At 40.5% G+C, this 15106-nt stretch overlaps 1 protein-coding gene and 2 long non-coding RNA genes across 3 annotated transcripts in view; 2 read left to right on the forward strand and 1 right to left on the reverse strand.

The window, feature by feature from the left end:
• Nucleotides 1-4820: 4820 nt before the first annotated feature.
• On the forward strand, nt 4821-7173 carry LOC138948754 (uncharacterized). The gene is made up of 3 exons (XR_011450074.1): nt 4821-5024; nt 5507-5774; nt 6494-7173. It is a non-coding gene; the product is annotated as an uncharacterized lncRNA (long non-coding RNA).
• A 44-nt stretch (nt 7174-7217) lies between these two features.
• On the reverse strand, nt 7218-9646 carry LOC138948755 (uncharacterized). Its single transcript, XR_011450075.1, has 3 exons — nt 9313-9646; nt 8813-8963; nt 7218-8298 (listed from the first exon to the last, which is right to left on the reverse strand). It is a non-coding gene; the product is annotated as an uncharacterized lncRNA (long non-coding RNA).
• Nucleotides 9647-14551: 4905 nt separating this feature from the next.
• The window catches only part of LOC138948779 (uncharacterized), an 8018-nt gene continuing 7463 nt past the window's right edge, over nt 14552-15106 (forward strand). The window contains exon 1 of the mRNA XM_070320392.1: nt 14552-14767. The gene's annotated coding sequence lies outside the window, so the exon portion shown is untranslated. The remainder of the gene's footprint in view (nt 14768-15106) is intronic.

Raw genomic sequence — 15106 nt, forward strand, 5'->3', positions numbered from 1 at the left:
ACTAGGCCAACCGTGCCGGTCTATGTGCGTATGAGTGTGTGTTTTGTGTGTATGAGATGTGTGTGAGTCAATGTGTGTGTGTGTGTGTGGGGGGGTGTGTGTGCGTGCGTGCGTGCATGCGTGCGTATGTACATGTGTGTGTGTGTGTGTCTGTTTGTATAAGACTCATTAAGAGAGAAAGAAAGAGAGAGAGAGTGGGTGGGTGTGTGTATGTGCGTGTGCGTAAGTGTATGTGTGTGTGTATGTGTGTTTGTTTGTAAAGGTGTGTATGTCCGTCTGTCTATATGTGCGTATGGGGGTGTGTTTTGTGTGTATGAAGTGTGTGTGAGAGAGTGAGTGAGTGCGTGTGAGTGAGTGTGTATGTGTGTACGTGTGTAACTTTGGGTGTGTGTGTGTGTGTGTGTGTGTGCGTGTGTGTGTGTGTGTGTGTGTGTTCGTGTGTGTTTGAGAGAGAGAGAGAGAGAGAGAGAGAGAGAGAGAGAGAGAGGTTTGTCTTTAGCTGGGGTATGCAGTGCCTTGGCGTTGCACTTCTACTTAATTTATTGTTAATAAAAATGAAAGCGTTTCTTGTATTTGCTCTCTATTGTTAGGTACATTATTTACTTAACATATTTCGATTTCCTTTTTTCCTCAGCAAGTGCATTGAGGCTTTTGTAATTTGCTTCCTGCCATCCTGAAGTAGCAAGACCAGCAATCGAAACAAAGTGCTCATCTTTTAACGTCATTTTTTGTCTGTTGTGTACTTAAAATTAAACGTTTAAAAAAAAACGTTTTTGCTTCTGTTTTGTTGTGTTTTTGTTGGTGTTTTTTAATTCCGGAGTGCAAGCAGTTTATACAATTTTTTGGTTTTACTACTTTCAAATTTCTCATCAACACAGCATGTTGACAAGGACACAACGATTGGCTAAAACGGTCTCCTGTCCAAGGATTCCGACTTACAATTACAGCTGGTATTTCCTTGTTTTTTACTACCTATTTCATTCATGTTTTTATTACTTAGTTAGTGGAAGAATCTTTTGTAATGTATGTTTGATGGTGTATGCTTTTAATTAGGCGTTGTTGACTATGAATGTAGATGTAAATGCTTGTATAACTGTGTTTTAATTTTAAATGTGTCAAGCGCAAAGAGCATACTTGTAAAGTTATGATGTTGCGCTATATAAATGCTCATTTATTATTATTATTATTATTATTATTATTATTATTAATTAAAGGCACACTCCTTCCCGTGACAACAGTACGGCTCACCATCTCAGTCAGATGTGGCCAGGCTTTTACATGGGATGAGACCATCCCTGCACTTGGTCACATACCAATAATCAACACCCTGGCTGCTTCCTTTTAAATTCATTAAACAAAAAAAGTCCCACTCTGCACTGAGAACACACAGGCTGTTGATTTTTGGTAGGTGTTCAAGTGGAGAACTAGAACTTGATGTCTCATCCTAGGTGTCAAAAAATGCCATTTTTTGTTACGAATGAATTTGTAGCATTGTCAAGCAGGCCATGCATCCTGAACTCAGGTCAAAATGAGTTCGGCTCATTCTATCCCTAACAGGATGCCTTGGTTTTCCTTGTCTGGCGAGGAAATCGCTTCTTTTTTTTTTTTTATTTTTTTTTTTTATTTTTTTTTTTTTTTTACATATTGTGTTATGGATGTAAGCAGATTCGCGATCGTCGATAATGATTTTTCATGGTGTTGTGTAATTTTTAAATTACAAAGGAATTGATATGTAAGACAGTTTCAAGCGGCTGTATTTACTGTGCAAACAACTCTAAATATGGCAAAAGTGTCACGTGATAATCAACCGTTTGGTTTCCGCGCTCGCTGGAGCAGACGATTTTTTGACAGTGATGCAACCATATATTACGGTCTCCTTCCGGCAGCAGTCCCAAAATTTCGACTTGTTTTGACCTTAGAACGATGTCTTTATCATAACTGTGAAGAACAGAACGGAGATCACTGTCGAAGTCGGCCAATCTGCAATCATTTTCGTCTCGCGAACACTGCTCGTGAACAACATATGGGAGATAACTCTGTATCCTTGTTTTGATAGATTCGCGTGGGAATTTAGCGTCCGGTCAGAGAGATAACTGGCGATAGCCGTTGAGCGATGATGATCAGAATGTGTCAAGGCAGGACAGCGAAAGAAGGGAAAAGCCTATATAAAGCCTATGTACCACTGTGACGAATTTTGACGGCGAACTACAACGATTTGGGATTCGTGGAGAAAATCGCCGAGGTCGTTGTGGTTCGTATTACTTCGTTCTTGTTCGACCGATTTTTGCAATCATTCGTGGCAAACATCGTTGTGATAAAATCGTAGTAACTCGTTGTGGTTCGCCCAAAATATTCGTCATAGTGGCACCTAGCTTAAGCGAGGCGATAGTACTCGATCAGGTCCCGCACGTGACCAAAATACATGTCAAAAGCCCACAGTGTTAGTCTCGACGAGCGAGTTTACTTTCTTCTTTGTATTATGGGTAGTTTACGTCAAGACATTGTGTTTGATTACGTCAGAAAATTGTTAAACATGGGGACTATTTGGTTCAATATTGGCATGCGTGCACAGCCTTAGAACGTTAACACGTGCATTGTTAATTACAGTATGGCGGGAGATGCGAAGCAACAAACCGCATTAAATTTCGTTTGGCTGGTAACACTTAAGGTGTGTGAAGTCATCTGTGGGATAGTTGTGTAAATATCTTGACTGTTTTTATCCTTATCTGCGAGAAAAAGACAAATTGTTGCTTCAACACTGAACAGTGCTCTGAGCGGCACTGCACTACATTCAGACCATACCCCTAAAATAATGTCCTTTATTCCATGTAATAGAGCCCACTCTCCGACACGTCTTAGACAATTGGAACAGACAAATAAGAGAAATGATATACACAGGAGAAAAGTGTATCTTTCGCGGAGGTTCTAATGCCAGGGCAAGACTGTTGCAGTATTGGCGTTAACTGGTAATTACCGGTATTTTGCCGGTTAAAATGAGAAAATACCGGAAAATAATTGGCTGCCGGTATAACCTACCGGTTGAGTTTTAGAACTACCGTTTTTTCCGCGGGTAAACCAACAAAACCAGTACTCTGAGTGGACTCTTACTGGTTCCAATGACCAGCCTACCTTTTTTCTGGATAGTTTTCATCATAAAAGTTTGTGTACCTGTTTGAAAAAAATATTAGCGCCATCACTGCTGTTGACGATCTAATCCAATACGATTCCCCTCACCTTCTCCGCATGAAAGCAGTCTTGTTCAGGATCAGGGCTCAGGCCGTAGCAGAACTTGGACATTCTGTCGTCCATCAGCTGACAGTCCGAGTGACCAGCCCGCTGACCGGACGGACATACGTTGAGAGACTTGCATGTGTCGTCTGCGGTGCAAGACTCGAAACAACGCAGACGTCGTGGTGACGTCATTGTCTTGATGACGTTGCCCTGAAATTAACAAAACAAGACAAATGAGTTTGTTGGCAGACTAGCTCTTTTGTTTGTCCAAGGGGACCATATCGTCTTTTGTTTCATCTTTATCGACCAAGGCCGAAAGCCGAGGTTGATGAAGATGGAAACAGAAGCCAATATGCCCCCCGATGACCATTAACAAAATGCTGGTCTGACAACAAGCAACCTAACATCTTTTTTGTCATCATATTGGTTGTGCAACAGTATGCACTATCATCCACAGGGAGAATAATTTTTATAAATGCAATTCAGGGCCCCATGCAAAGCGCGTCAGAAGCTCAATCGATCGCGTCATAATTGAAAATGTGACGTCAAACGTAAATTTGACTTCGCGTTTTTTCCAGTCTAAAAATGCACAGAGCTGCCATCATATTTGCGAGTTCAGTCTCGTTTAGCATACAGTAACTTTTCCTTTGAGTGTTTAAAGCCTTTTCGTTGCACAGCTTAGTTGCAAAGTGACTATGAGTCGTCGCGGTAATTACCAACATTGATTGAGTCTTTGAGGGTGAATGTTTACAGTCGTTGCCCTCGGAAACACGAATCGAAATCCGCGATGGTTCCACAAATCATGCAAAAAGTCTGATTGGCTTTTACTTTGACCATCCACGTCTCACATGAAGCTCAAAACCATAGGCAACTTGGATTTGTCACATATGAACAGCGTTTTTTTCATTACCCTGCTTATTATGAATGAAAAGTCGCGAAAATGATGACAATGAAGAATGTTTTAAACACGGCTTCTCACCTTAGTGTTACTTAGTCTTGAAAAGACGTACGCTGTCACGTAGAAGAAAGCAGTTTCAAGCTCAATATTTTGACGTGCAGACGTGTGTGTGTTCGTGTGCGTGGTTTGTTCTTCTTTTCAAATAAGATGTTTTCAGACCCCATGTAAAAGCCTGGTCAGATCTGCCATGGTGACTGATAATGCTGCGTCGCTCACAAGAAATAACGGTTTTAGGTGTGACGAAAAAAAGAACAGGGCCTGAGTACGGTGATAAATACAAGACTTATTTTACAACCATTTGAAAAATACATACATCCCCCGTGGCTGCCCGCATAACGAAATCGTTTTTCTCGTGTTTTGAACTTGCCAGTGTTACAGCACAGAGCAGAGTCCGTCCCGCACTTGTGACTTAGCTTTGTGTACATCACGTGGCCACCCAAACACCCGCACAACGCAACATTTCCACGAGAACGGAGGGCTTCAATTAGACTTTGGGAGGGCGTCAATCCACGATGAAGACCGAGAAGTTTCAAATGGAAGCATGTTAATGTTATTGTAATTCAATCTGACGACGATCTCTTTCCTGCTTTCATGCGGTTGTAAACAGACAGAATACACCACTAAACAGTTCCGCGGCCATTGCGACAGTGCGCATGCGCAGCATTTTTTTCGAGTAAACAACGCGTCGTGCTAGCTTCTCAGCAACTTGAAACATGTGCGATTTGAGCGAGATTTCCATCCAGAAGGTGCGACTGTGGAGCACTGAAGCATCGAAAACCTTGTCGTGTGTACGGAAAACGAGTGTGGAAGGTGCACACGAGGAACTTGTAGCTAGGTAAGTTTTATTTCTTTCGTTATTTACTCTTTGCAATGATGCGATGTGTTGTTCATTCCCAAGACCGGTTTTCCGCCCTGTAAGTTGTAACACTAACAGTAACTTAGTAATTGCTCTCTCTTCAGATACGCTTAACTTTTCAGTTGATTAAAGTCAAAAACTTGAATAAGTGCCGTTGATCTGTCCACGGAATCTAACTTACTATGAAGCATAACTATATTCCGATTCGTGATGTATAGGCTACATGTTGCGATAGTCACTGCAAAAGTTTTCCATTTTCAATCTGACGTGTGGGTAAGATAAGAAACAACAAACATGCATACTAAGTTGCCACTGCCAGTTTGTATAGCTGCTAAGCTTACCTCAGGCTGAGTCAGTGAGTATTTTGTACGTTTACATACAAAATGGTGATGAGGGGGAAAAAGAATGCCTTCCACAGGTGCGAAAAACTGTGATTTGATCTCAAGGCCTTTTTGTTTTAGAGCTTTTCCTGCTTTGGAACTTGGGAGATGGGATTCCTGTCGACCGTGAAGCAGAAAATGCAGAGAGGGTGCTTCTTCGGGAGTACAAGCAGAAGTTGTATGTGAAAGGGGTGCTTTATCCTGATCCATTCATCATCACAACTGGATTGAAAGGCAGCAAGATGGGCGATTCCTGTGGCCAAGCGTCTTCATCGCCGGCTGCCTGTGAGTGTGAGCTCGACCTCATGCATCGCCTCGTCAACGAGTTTTAAGGAGGAAAGGCTTACAGGTAGGAAACCTCTCTACTTTTTTAAATAAGTCATATTTGCACTTTACTTTTGAAAAAGAGAATGGTTCAAGTTGAATTGCAAGATGGCAGTGCAGCCTAACAACATTTTGGTTTCAGTGAACAGGGAATGTGTCAAAATCTGAAAAACCAGCATACTAGTATTAATACACACTAAAATTATGCCTGTCGCTGTCATATGTACATATAATTTTTGAAAAGTGCAGTGATACTGATAGTGATACAGTTAATCAGCAATGACTGAACCGACTTTCTAAATTCAGGGATGATCAAATCATCTGACTAATGGCCAGGGGCGAGTACAAAAAATCCGCTGTGCTAGTTAAAACCGCTTGGCAACTCGCCTGGTTGGCTTGTGAAAATTCTCGTCAAATGCAACACTTCTGGTTGTATACTCTAGTTTCAAAACGTTATATAAACAATGCAGTTATAGCAACTGTGGTTTGTACCCAGCAAGCAATTTTTGGTGGACTGGACTTTCTTGAAATGACTCACCTGTCTGGCAAGTTAAGATTTTGAGATCTGGCCATCCCTGCAACTGTCTTAATTTTGCAATGCTCTTCATGCAAGTTGCACTCAAATTTGTGAGCAATTTGTTATGTACAACTTGGTAAATTGTCCTAAATGATGCTTTGGTAAAAGTTGTTGTCTCCTTTCTCTTTCTCATATTGATTATTTTCTTTTTTTCTCCCTTTTGGCAGTGTTTTGACCATATGCAACAGGCTGCAAGTCATTTTGGAGGAGGAAGCCCCTGATTGCATCTTTGTCAAAACCAGAAAGAGACTTCTACCTGTCTCCAAGAGTCAGCCATCACAACCACCTGTTACCCAGAGCCAGCCATCACAACCTCCTGTTCCCAAAGTAATCCAATCCTGTTGCCCGTTTTGATACAGGCAGCAACAGGATGCACTTAGGAGGAGGAACTAGTAGAAGTAGGGAAAGCGGTATTAACAAAACAGCTTTTTCCTCTTAACTATGAAACCACACAGATAAACAAGGAGAGCAACCTTTCCACAAAGTAAACAATCCTGACGACTCTAATAATTTCAACAATTTGTCAACTCATGTAAAAGCTTTGCCAGATCCAGGCATTAAGCTCTCCTCGTTACACATGTAATGGGCAGAGCAACATTGTTGAACAGCTGCTTCGTTTCTGTAAGTTTTCAGCCTGAAAGGTAGTAGGGTGAGTCGCATCTAAAATATAAATGTTTGTCTTGTCAAAACCTATGTAAATTTTCCTACATTTTAAGACTCCCTCTTTTTCTGTAGTGGATTTTTTTTTATCAGATTATTGTTTGGAGTTCTGAAAAGGAAGGCTCCTGTGTACACCATTATAGATATGACTTTTACTGTACTACATGTGTGTTTTTGGTTTATAAAAATATTAAATATATAAAACTAGATATATCTTTCTTCCCAATATGTTCACATTGCCAAGTGGATGAAGTCATCAGATTTGATCTGCTGCTAGTGATAACGTTTATCAACATAAGTAAAGTTTTTTGAGCTGACTGTATTGTGTGCATTTTGTTTGCAAGTGCTGATATGTTTGACTTTGTGCTGTAATGCTTTGTCTTGTCTCTCATTCTCCCTTTCAAAGTACGAGAACTCAGATTTTGTTCTGACACACTCATTGCATCATACAAACATCAATAAAGACACACACAGAAAGTGAGCCAAACAAACATTTTTCCTCAGAACATGTTATGGTATGCACAGGGGACATGAAAATTATGGAGAGAAGACTGTGCGCAGGAAGAAGAGAGAAACATTCAAACAAATGAAAACAAACCAGTAAATTGTTTAAGGTTGCTCTTGGCCACTCTGGTGACATGTACTTTATTCTACCTATATTAGCGAAACCGATAGGCTAGATCCTGAAGGTCTAATCCTCGTCTCTGTTGCATAACTGAACATCTCATCTATACTATAACGTTTAGGGTCAATACTCATTGGTTGATCGCTAAAAATTCTTGTCTTTTTAGAATTTTTGACTTTTTCCTGCCATCTTCTTGTTGCAAAGGGTGACACTAAAACCATGAATTAATTGTAAGAGACTGGTCGTGGCTATACCAGTGCAATATGATATGTTCTGCGAGAAATCAGATTTCTGAATAACCATGGATTTTTCCTGTCTGCGTTCTTTTTCTTAGCCATGTTTGCAATCTGTAGTTTGAACATCAGTCTATTGTTCTCCTTAGTCAGCTTAATCATTGCAATAAGATTGCGCATAACGGATGTGCATTAAGTTGGCATCTGCTTATACAAAAAAAACTATCAACAAATAAGCAAAAACAAGAGCACCCAGAAATGTTTCTGTTGTGAATGGGTCTTGTTCAGGGCTAGAGTCACACTTTTCTGGCAATCAACTAGCTGCACCATTCCTCTCCCTTGATGATCCTTGGGCCTGGCACGTCTCAAACTGGAATTCCAGATCTCGCATTGCCCATTTTCTTCTGTCTAGCCGGTGCTCTGGTCGGGGTATGTCTATCAGCACTCTTGCTGTCTGAAACATTGCCAAACAGGGTTCATTCTGTCAGTATTTATGGTAGTATTACATCTTCATGCAGGGTTCTCCACATATGTTGTCCGTTTGGGTTCAATGCCCCCAACTTCAACTTATAAAGGTGGTCATTTGGACCCACTGTAGTCATTTTCAGTGCAATACATAGCTCCCCCTGTGAATTCCCCGGTACACTTGTTTTTGTTCCTTTGGCTTCTATGGAGAGCTCTCCTAATGTTGATCAAATCGCACTCTGGAAACAAACCACCCACATAAAACTTAGCTTGGCTTCCCACATTCATAAGCCTCATATATATTGATATTCATTCTTGTTCACATTTCAAAACACACGAACAGACGAAAAGTCAATTAAATCACTCAAGCTGTAAGGCACAAACACATCATAGTGATACTAGGAACAGCATGTGTGAACAAATACATTCAACACCTTCCCATCTTCTTTACTGCGTACACACACAAAATATAACAAGAAAGTTATTTAAAAAAAAAAACTTACTCTGTGTTGAAATCCAGGGTATCCCAAGTTTTGTGTTGGGAAAGAGTTCTCTGCAGTTGGTGTGCCATCAAGAAAGTGTTGAGAACAAACCCTTGCAGGTGAAAAAAAAGCTTGTGCTGGGTTCTTCTTGTGTGTTGGATGCGGATGCAAGCTGTTGAAAACAGACAGATGCATATCAGATTTAACAATTTATGGCTCTACAAAGCAATTTTTTTATTGCTTTTTAATCACAGCCATGCTCTAACAACATGAAGTAAAACAAAAAAACAAGAAACGGAAACACACTGACACAGAAAGTGAGCCACATTTTTTGATCTCATGCACGGCAGATTCAAACAAGTATTTCATGCAATGCCGGTGTGCAGTTTTTGAACGTTCAAAGCTGTATAAATGCAGGTCTAGCTAAACGGTTTTGTAATCATGCTATGGAATTTGCAGAAAAAAACAATAAATCGCATGAATGTCAGGCAATAAAATAACTGTTACAGTGTTGCGCTTACCTGAACGGTGGTTGGCATGAACAGCACAGACTCGTGTGGAACCTGGTGAATTTTGCAAAGTTTAGCTTTCCATTTTGAAGACGGTAGCTTCCGTTGTCACAATCAATCATCGGGCAGTGACATGCCATTGTTAAAATCGATAATCGCTGAATTTACATCGACAAAACAACAAAATAAACACAAGTGTCTGACTCGTCAGTCGCAGAACATACGCAAAGCTGTGTTGCAGACGATTTGTTTCCTCGAAAAAATGACGCGGCCAATGAGAGGCGTCTGTGCGGTCACGTGATTTTCCTTCTTTGTTCCATGTAAACGTCGGAACTGTTTGGTGGTGTATTGGTTCTGTTCTGTTCACACACTAGCTTCAGTCCACCTACCTGCAAGGGTCAAGTCCCAAGAAATATGTCTCTGTATTCCTATTGTATCACTCTGCTCCTGTTTTGTTTTCTTTCACACACATTTTCCCTTCTTTATTGACGGGTTTCTGGACAGCAATTTCCAAACTCTAAAACAAATTCTTTTCATCACAAAAGCGATCTTTGGAATTGACTGACGTAGTCCGGAAGAATTCATGCATCAACTTACGTCACGTATTCGACGTCATCACTTCGCATACCTTATGGTCTCCGTATTTCGTTGGCCTTCATATTTCCTACTTGTAAAATGACCCTCAAAGCTAACCGAGACTAGTTGACTCTATTGGATTTTTTAGCGAGTGGCTATCGACAATTAGTCACCGGTATTTTTTAATGAGTTGGGGCATTCTGACCAATCACAGGATCTGTTTTATTAAAACGCAAACTTGATTGAATTACAATTACCACTAACACACCAAATTGTATACTTTAGTTTGAAAGTGAATCGTTATCATACAAAATAACGTTATCACGAGACGAACAGAGATTTCAGAGATCGTCTGCTTCTCAACTGTTTCGCGCAAATCGTGTAATATCTATTTTTGCGGAAACCTCCCGAAGAAATGCAATCTCAGCGGCTTCCACCTGCAACAACATAGTCGTGCTTATTTGGAATGTGACTTCCTGTTCTTCGTCAGTCACACCTATCTCGAAAACTAAGCGTCGCACAGAACCAGCGCCCTTCCATTATGATTGGTTCACACGGGAAGGACTCTGCCTTTAACAACTATCCTGTATATATATAAGCTAGAAGCTTCTTCTTTCTTTATTTCTTTATTTCCGTTTGTCTTTTTTTTTTTCATTTTTTTTTTCAACATGCAGCTCATTATTGGGGCAAGTAAATACAGACGTCCCCCTAACAACGGGAGAAAGTTTGATTAAATAATTGATCTTTGCAATCCCAATACCAAACCTAACCTTACACTGTGCCCTTGCCAGAACAAACACCCGAAGTTTGATTGATTGATTGACCTTTACTTTGCAATGCTTACAGTATAAAGTTACACCGGAGAGAGGGAGACAGAGAGACAGACAGACTCTCTCTCTCTCTCTCTCTCTCTCTCTCTCTCTCTCTCTCTCTCTCTCTCTCTCTCTCTCTCTCTCTCTCTCTCGTGGAATGTTAGAGCAGGTTTGATTGCAAATAATGTATGCTGGTGTAGTACACTTGTGTTGTTGTACCTATTCAAATTGTTGATTTTTGCGCTGGAAATGTTTGTATGTTAGAAAGAGAGAGAGGGAGAGAGAGAGAGAGAGAGAGAGAGAGAGAGAGAGAGAGAGAGAGAGAGAGAGAGAGAGAGAGAGAGAGAGAGAGAGAGAGAGAGAGAGAGAGAGAGAGAGAGTTTGTGCCGTGGAACGATAGAGCATGATTGAAAGCCGATAATGTATGTTAGCACTGTAAACTTGTTTGTCGTTGCACCTATCCATATTGTTAATTCATGCGCTGGATATGTCTTTAGGTTTAAGAGAAAGAGAGTGAGAGAGAGAGTGAGAGCGTGCGTGCGTTCGTGTGAGTATATGTTAGAGAGAAAGAGATAAAACCGGGTGATTGTCCATAAATACAATCACACGGCATGTATTACTGACCCCCCCTCCCCACACCCCGTTGAAATAAACCTTGTGTGTTTAATCAATAAAATGTCTCACGTCTCTCTCTCTCTCTCTCTCTCTCTCTCTCTCTCTCTCTCTCTCTCTCTCTCTCTCTCTCTCTCTCTCTCTCTCTCTCTCTCTCTCTCTCTCTCTCTCTCTCTCTCTCTCTCTCTTCAATCAATCAATATGAGGCTTATATCGCGCGTATTCCGTGGGTACAGTTCTAAGCGCAGGGATTTATTTTTTTATTTTTTTATTTTTATTTTATGCAATTTATATCGCGCACATATTCAAGGCGCAGGGATTTATTTATGCCGTCTGACGTCATATGTTGTTGTTTTTCTCTACCTTTTTTTCTACGTTAATATCTGTGTAAATATGTGATTAGATTAGTCCCCTCTCTGGGCGAGGGCTGGTTGAAAAAAAGCTCGTTGTATTGCTTATGCCACAACCCTCGAAAAATAAAGTTTGATTTGATTTGATTTGATTTGATCTCTCTCTCTCTCTCTCTCTCTCTCTCTCTCTCTCTCTCTCTCTCTCTCTCTCTCTCTCTCTCTCTCTCGCTTACTCTCTCTCTCTCTCCCTCTCCTTTCCTCTCTCTCTTTCCCTTTTATATTCTTTGTCCATTCTATTGTCGTGTCCTGTCTCCATTATGCCTTTGCTTTTTGTCAAATATGTATATATAATGTATGTTTGCACATTTTGTTTGTTTCTCGTTTGTTTTGGTTTAAAAAGTACTTGTCGAAGTCTCGTCGCAAGTTATCGTAATCCATATGTTAAATTCTTCCGTTAGGGTCACCACCATAAGCTTGAGCTTGTTGTTGATCCTTAACATGTATCATGTTCAAATACCTATGAATTGTTGAATAAACACTGTTTAAACCAGACAAAAAGAGAGAGAGAAAGAGAGAGAGAGAGAAAGAAAAAGAGAGATAGAGAGAGAGAGAAAGAAAGAGAGAGAGAGAGAGAGAGAGAAAGAGAGAGAGAAAGAAAGAGAGACAGAGAAAGAAAGAAAGAAAGAGACAGACAGAGACAGAGATAGAGAGAGAGAGAGAGAGAGAGAGAGAGAGAGAGAGAGAAAGAAAGAGAGAGAAAGAGAGAGAGAAAGAGAGAGAGACAGATACAGACAAAAAGAGGCACAGAGATAGATCACCTGGAATACTCCATCTCCCTTCTTGCATTTGTTGAAGTGTGAAGATTTCACCATTTCGGTTTGGCAGGAAACAGCAGTCATATGAGTACAAAGTGCGCATGCCAAGAACATAATCATGAACGCGTCCATCTTTGTACGAATGGAAATGACGATTCACTATGCAAGAAAGAGGTTAGCATGTAGAACTGCTAAGAATTAACTCTGAATATGTCGACTTTTCCACAATATCGCTGTTTTGGTTAATTTAAACGAAAAAGCTAGAGAACAACGAATTCTTTGAGGACTTGAACGGTCACATACAACACGGCTCGTAACTCGGGAAGGAATCCTCAATCTCTGAAAACCAAGCACGATTATATACACGAAGACACGGTTCAAAGACACAGAAGCGGCGAAGAAGACTTCGGAGGAGGAGGAGAAGGAGGAGGGGGAGGAGAAGGAGGAGGAATTTGCTCGCTGTTGTTTACCGCTGCAAGTAAAGTTGCCCAAGATGCTTTCAGGAAAAGATGTGATATTGTTTGATATTACTTAAAAGCCAGAGGAGCTTCTACGAGAAGGTGTGATGATGTTAAACATCACTTACCTCGCTGCGTCACTCTCGTGTAGATTCAAACCCAACCCAAAGTGTTGAACCGCTTTTATCTTGAATTCCTAGGGCACAAACAAATATGTGAAATGTTGGCTACTGTGTTCAAAGAGCGTAATTGGGACTCAGTCATTGTCTCTTAATGTGGGATTGCAAACAAGAAAGGAATGTAAGCTCTTAATCGGGAGTGTGTTTTTTTAGCACAAATAAAGATGTGAATTGATGAGAAATGTTGTTTAACGCCCTCACGGTAAAACCGTTAAGGGCAAGCAAAGATGTGAAATGTTTGGTTACTGCTTTGAAGGAGATTGCGACTGAGGCATATTATTGGCTCTTAATGCGCGATTTCAACTAGAAAGGAATATCAAAGGAACGAAAAGAAAGTCGCAGGCACGTTCAATATGTGACTCTAAGAGTCGAGCTGTCAAAGTCAACACACTCGTGACTCTCCGTGGATGAGAGAACAAGCATCCAAACACAAGGACAAACACGCTCACGCATACAAAGAAAAACACAGACACAAACACAGACAGACAGACAGACACAGAAACAATGACACACGTACGCATGCACACACACACGCACGCACGCACGCATGCACACGCACACACACACACACACACACACACACACACACACACACACACACACACACACACACACACAGTGAGAGACAATTGGCGAATTTGCAGGAGTTTGGGCAGAATTCAGCAATGTTGCCGAAGAAAAAAATCAAAGCAACATCCCTGGTTTACGCATATAATTATATTATCGAATGGGCACGCTAAGAATTCTTGCTGTTCCTGTAAATGCTCAGTGTATATAAAACAAATTAATGAAAAAAATAAAAATAAATTTAAATGCCCAGCATGCACCACTCTCGAAGATCGAACTAATATGGCTGTCTCAATGAGCAGGGTAAACTATTTTTTTCTAAACATATATATATGAGACTTATATTGTCTACACCCTCATACGCTTGGAGTTTGGCTTTCGGCTGCTTTAGTCTGCTTGTACCGCATGTAATTGTACGATCCGAATTGAAAATAAATATCCAACAACGCATTTGTTTTCATCTTTGTATTCTTGTTGCTTTATGTTTTTTTGTGCACTTCAAAGACTCTCAGACCGATGGAATAGAGAACGTTTTGTTCGTTCAAGCGATCTTTTTACACACAAAATCATCCTGGTTTTTGCGGAACTTTAAAAGGACTGAGAGTGTTGGAACTCTAGATAATGAATAAATGCTTCTGCGTCGTTCAGAGAAACTTACAGTGGAACTCGACGAGTTCAGATGCATGTGAACAACTGCCAGAATGCATTAGCCGTCTGTTAAAACAAGTCACATAAAATACGTTCGACTCTTGTGCGTGCTTGTTTAGAACGGAAGTTGACCTAAGTGCGTGAGTGCGTTTCTGGCTCCATGCGTCAGTCCGTGTTTCTCAGTTAAGTGTTAAGTGTCCGTTTTCTGCGAACGTGCTTCTCTGAGTGCGTGCGGTACTGTACGTGACTACAAATGAATTATTAGTGTGCGCTTTTAAGACAAAGTACAAGACAAGTCTTTCAAGACAATCTGAAATCGGTAAATCAATGTTTGTTTCCAAGCAGAACAAAAGAGTGGATCTTGGGAACCATAGAAGTTCTCTCGCATTCCCAAAGACGACTACCAACATTATTTCAGCAATCCTGTCTTCGGTTGGACGTCTTCGTTTTGTGAGTATTTTTGTTTTGTTTTACAGAGATTGATTGATCCACTGCAAAAATCAATAATAATGATAATAGTAATGACAATAATAATGACAGCTTATATAGCGCGAACCACAGTAAACTATGCTCTCCGCGCTTACCATATTAACTATGAATAAAACCATACTTTTTAAACCTCAAATACATATACATTCTAACAAAATAACGGAACAATAAACTTACATCAACACATTCTCCCCTTATGGACAATGCCATGCAATAGATGCACAACTCACAATAAATCATGTACAAGGAACATTGGAAAATCTCACCTTAAAATTAACACACACACACGCGCGCGCGCAC

This window comes from Littorina saxatilis, linkage group LG15 (genome assembly GCF_037325665.1).
Source record: "Littorina saxatilis isolate snail1 linkage group LG15, US_GU_Lsax_2.0, whole genome shotgun sequence".
Classification (NCBI taxonomy): domain Eukaryota; kingdom Metazoa; phylum Mollusca; class Gastropoda; order Littorinimorpha; family Littorinidae; genus Littorina; species Littorina saxatilis.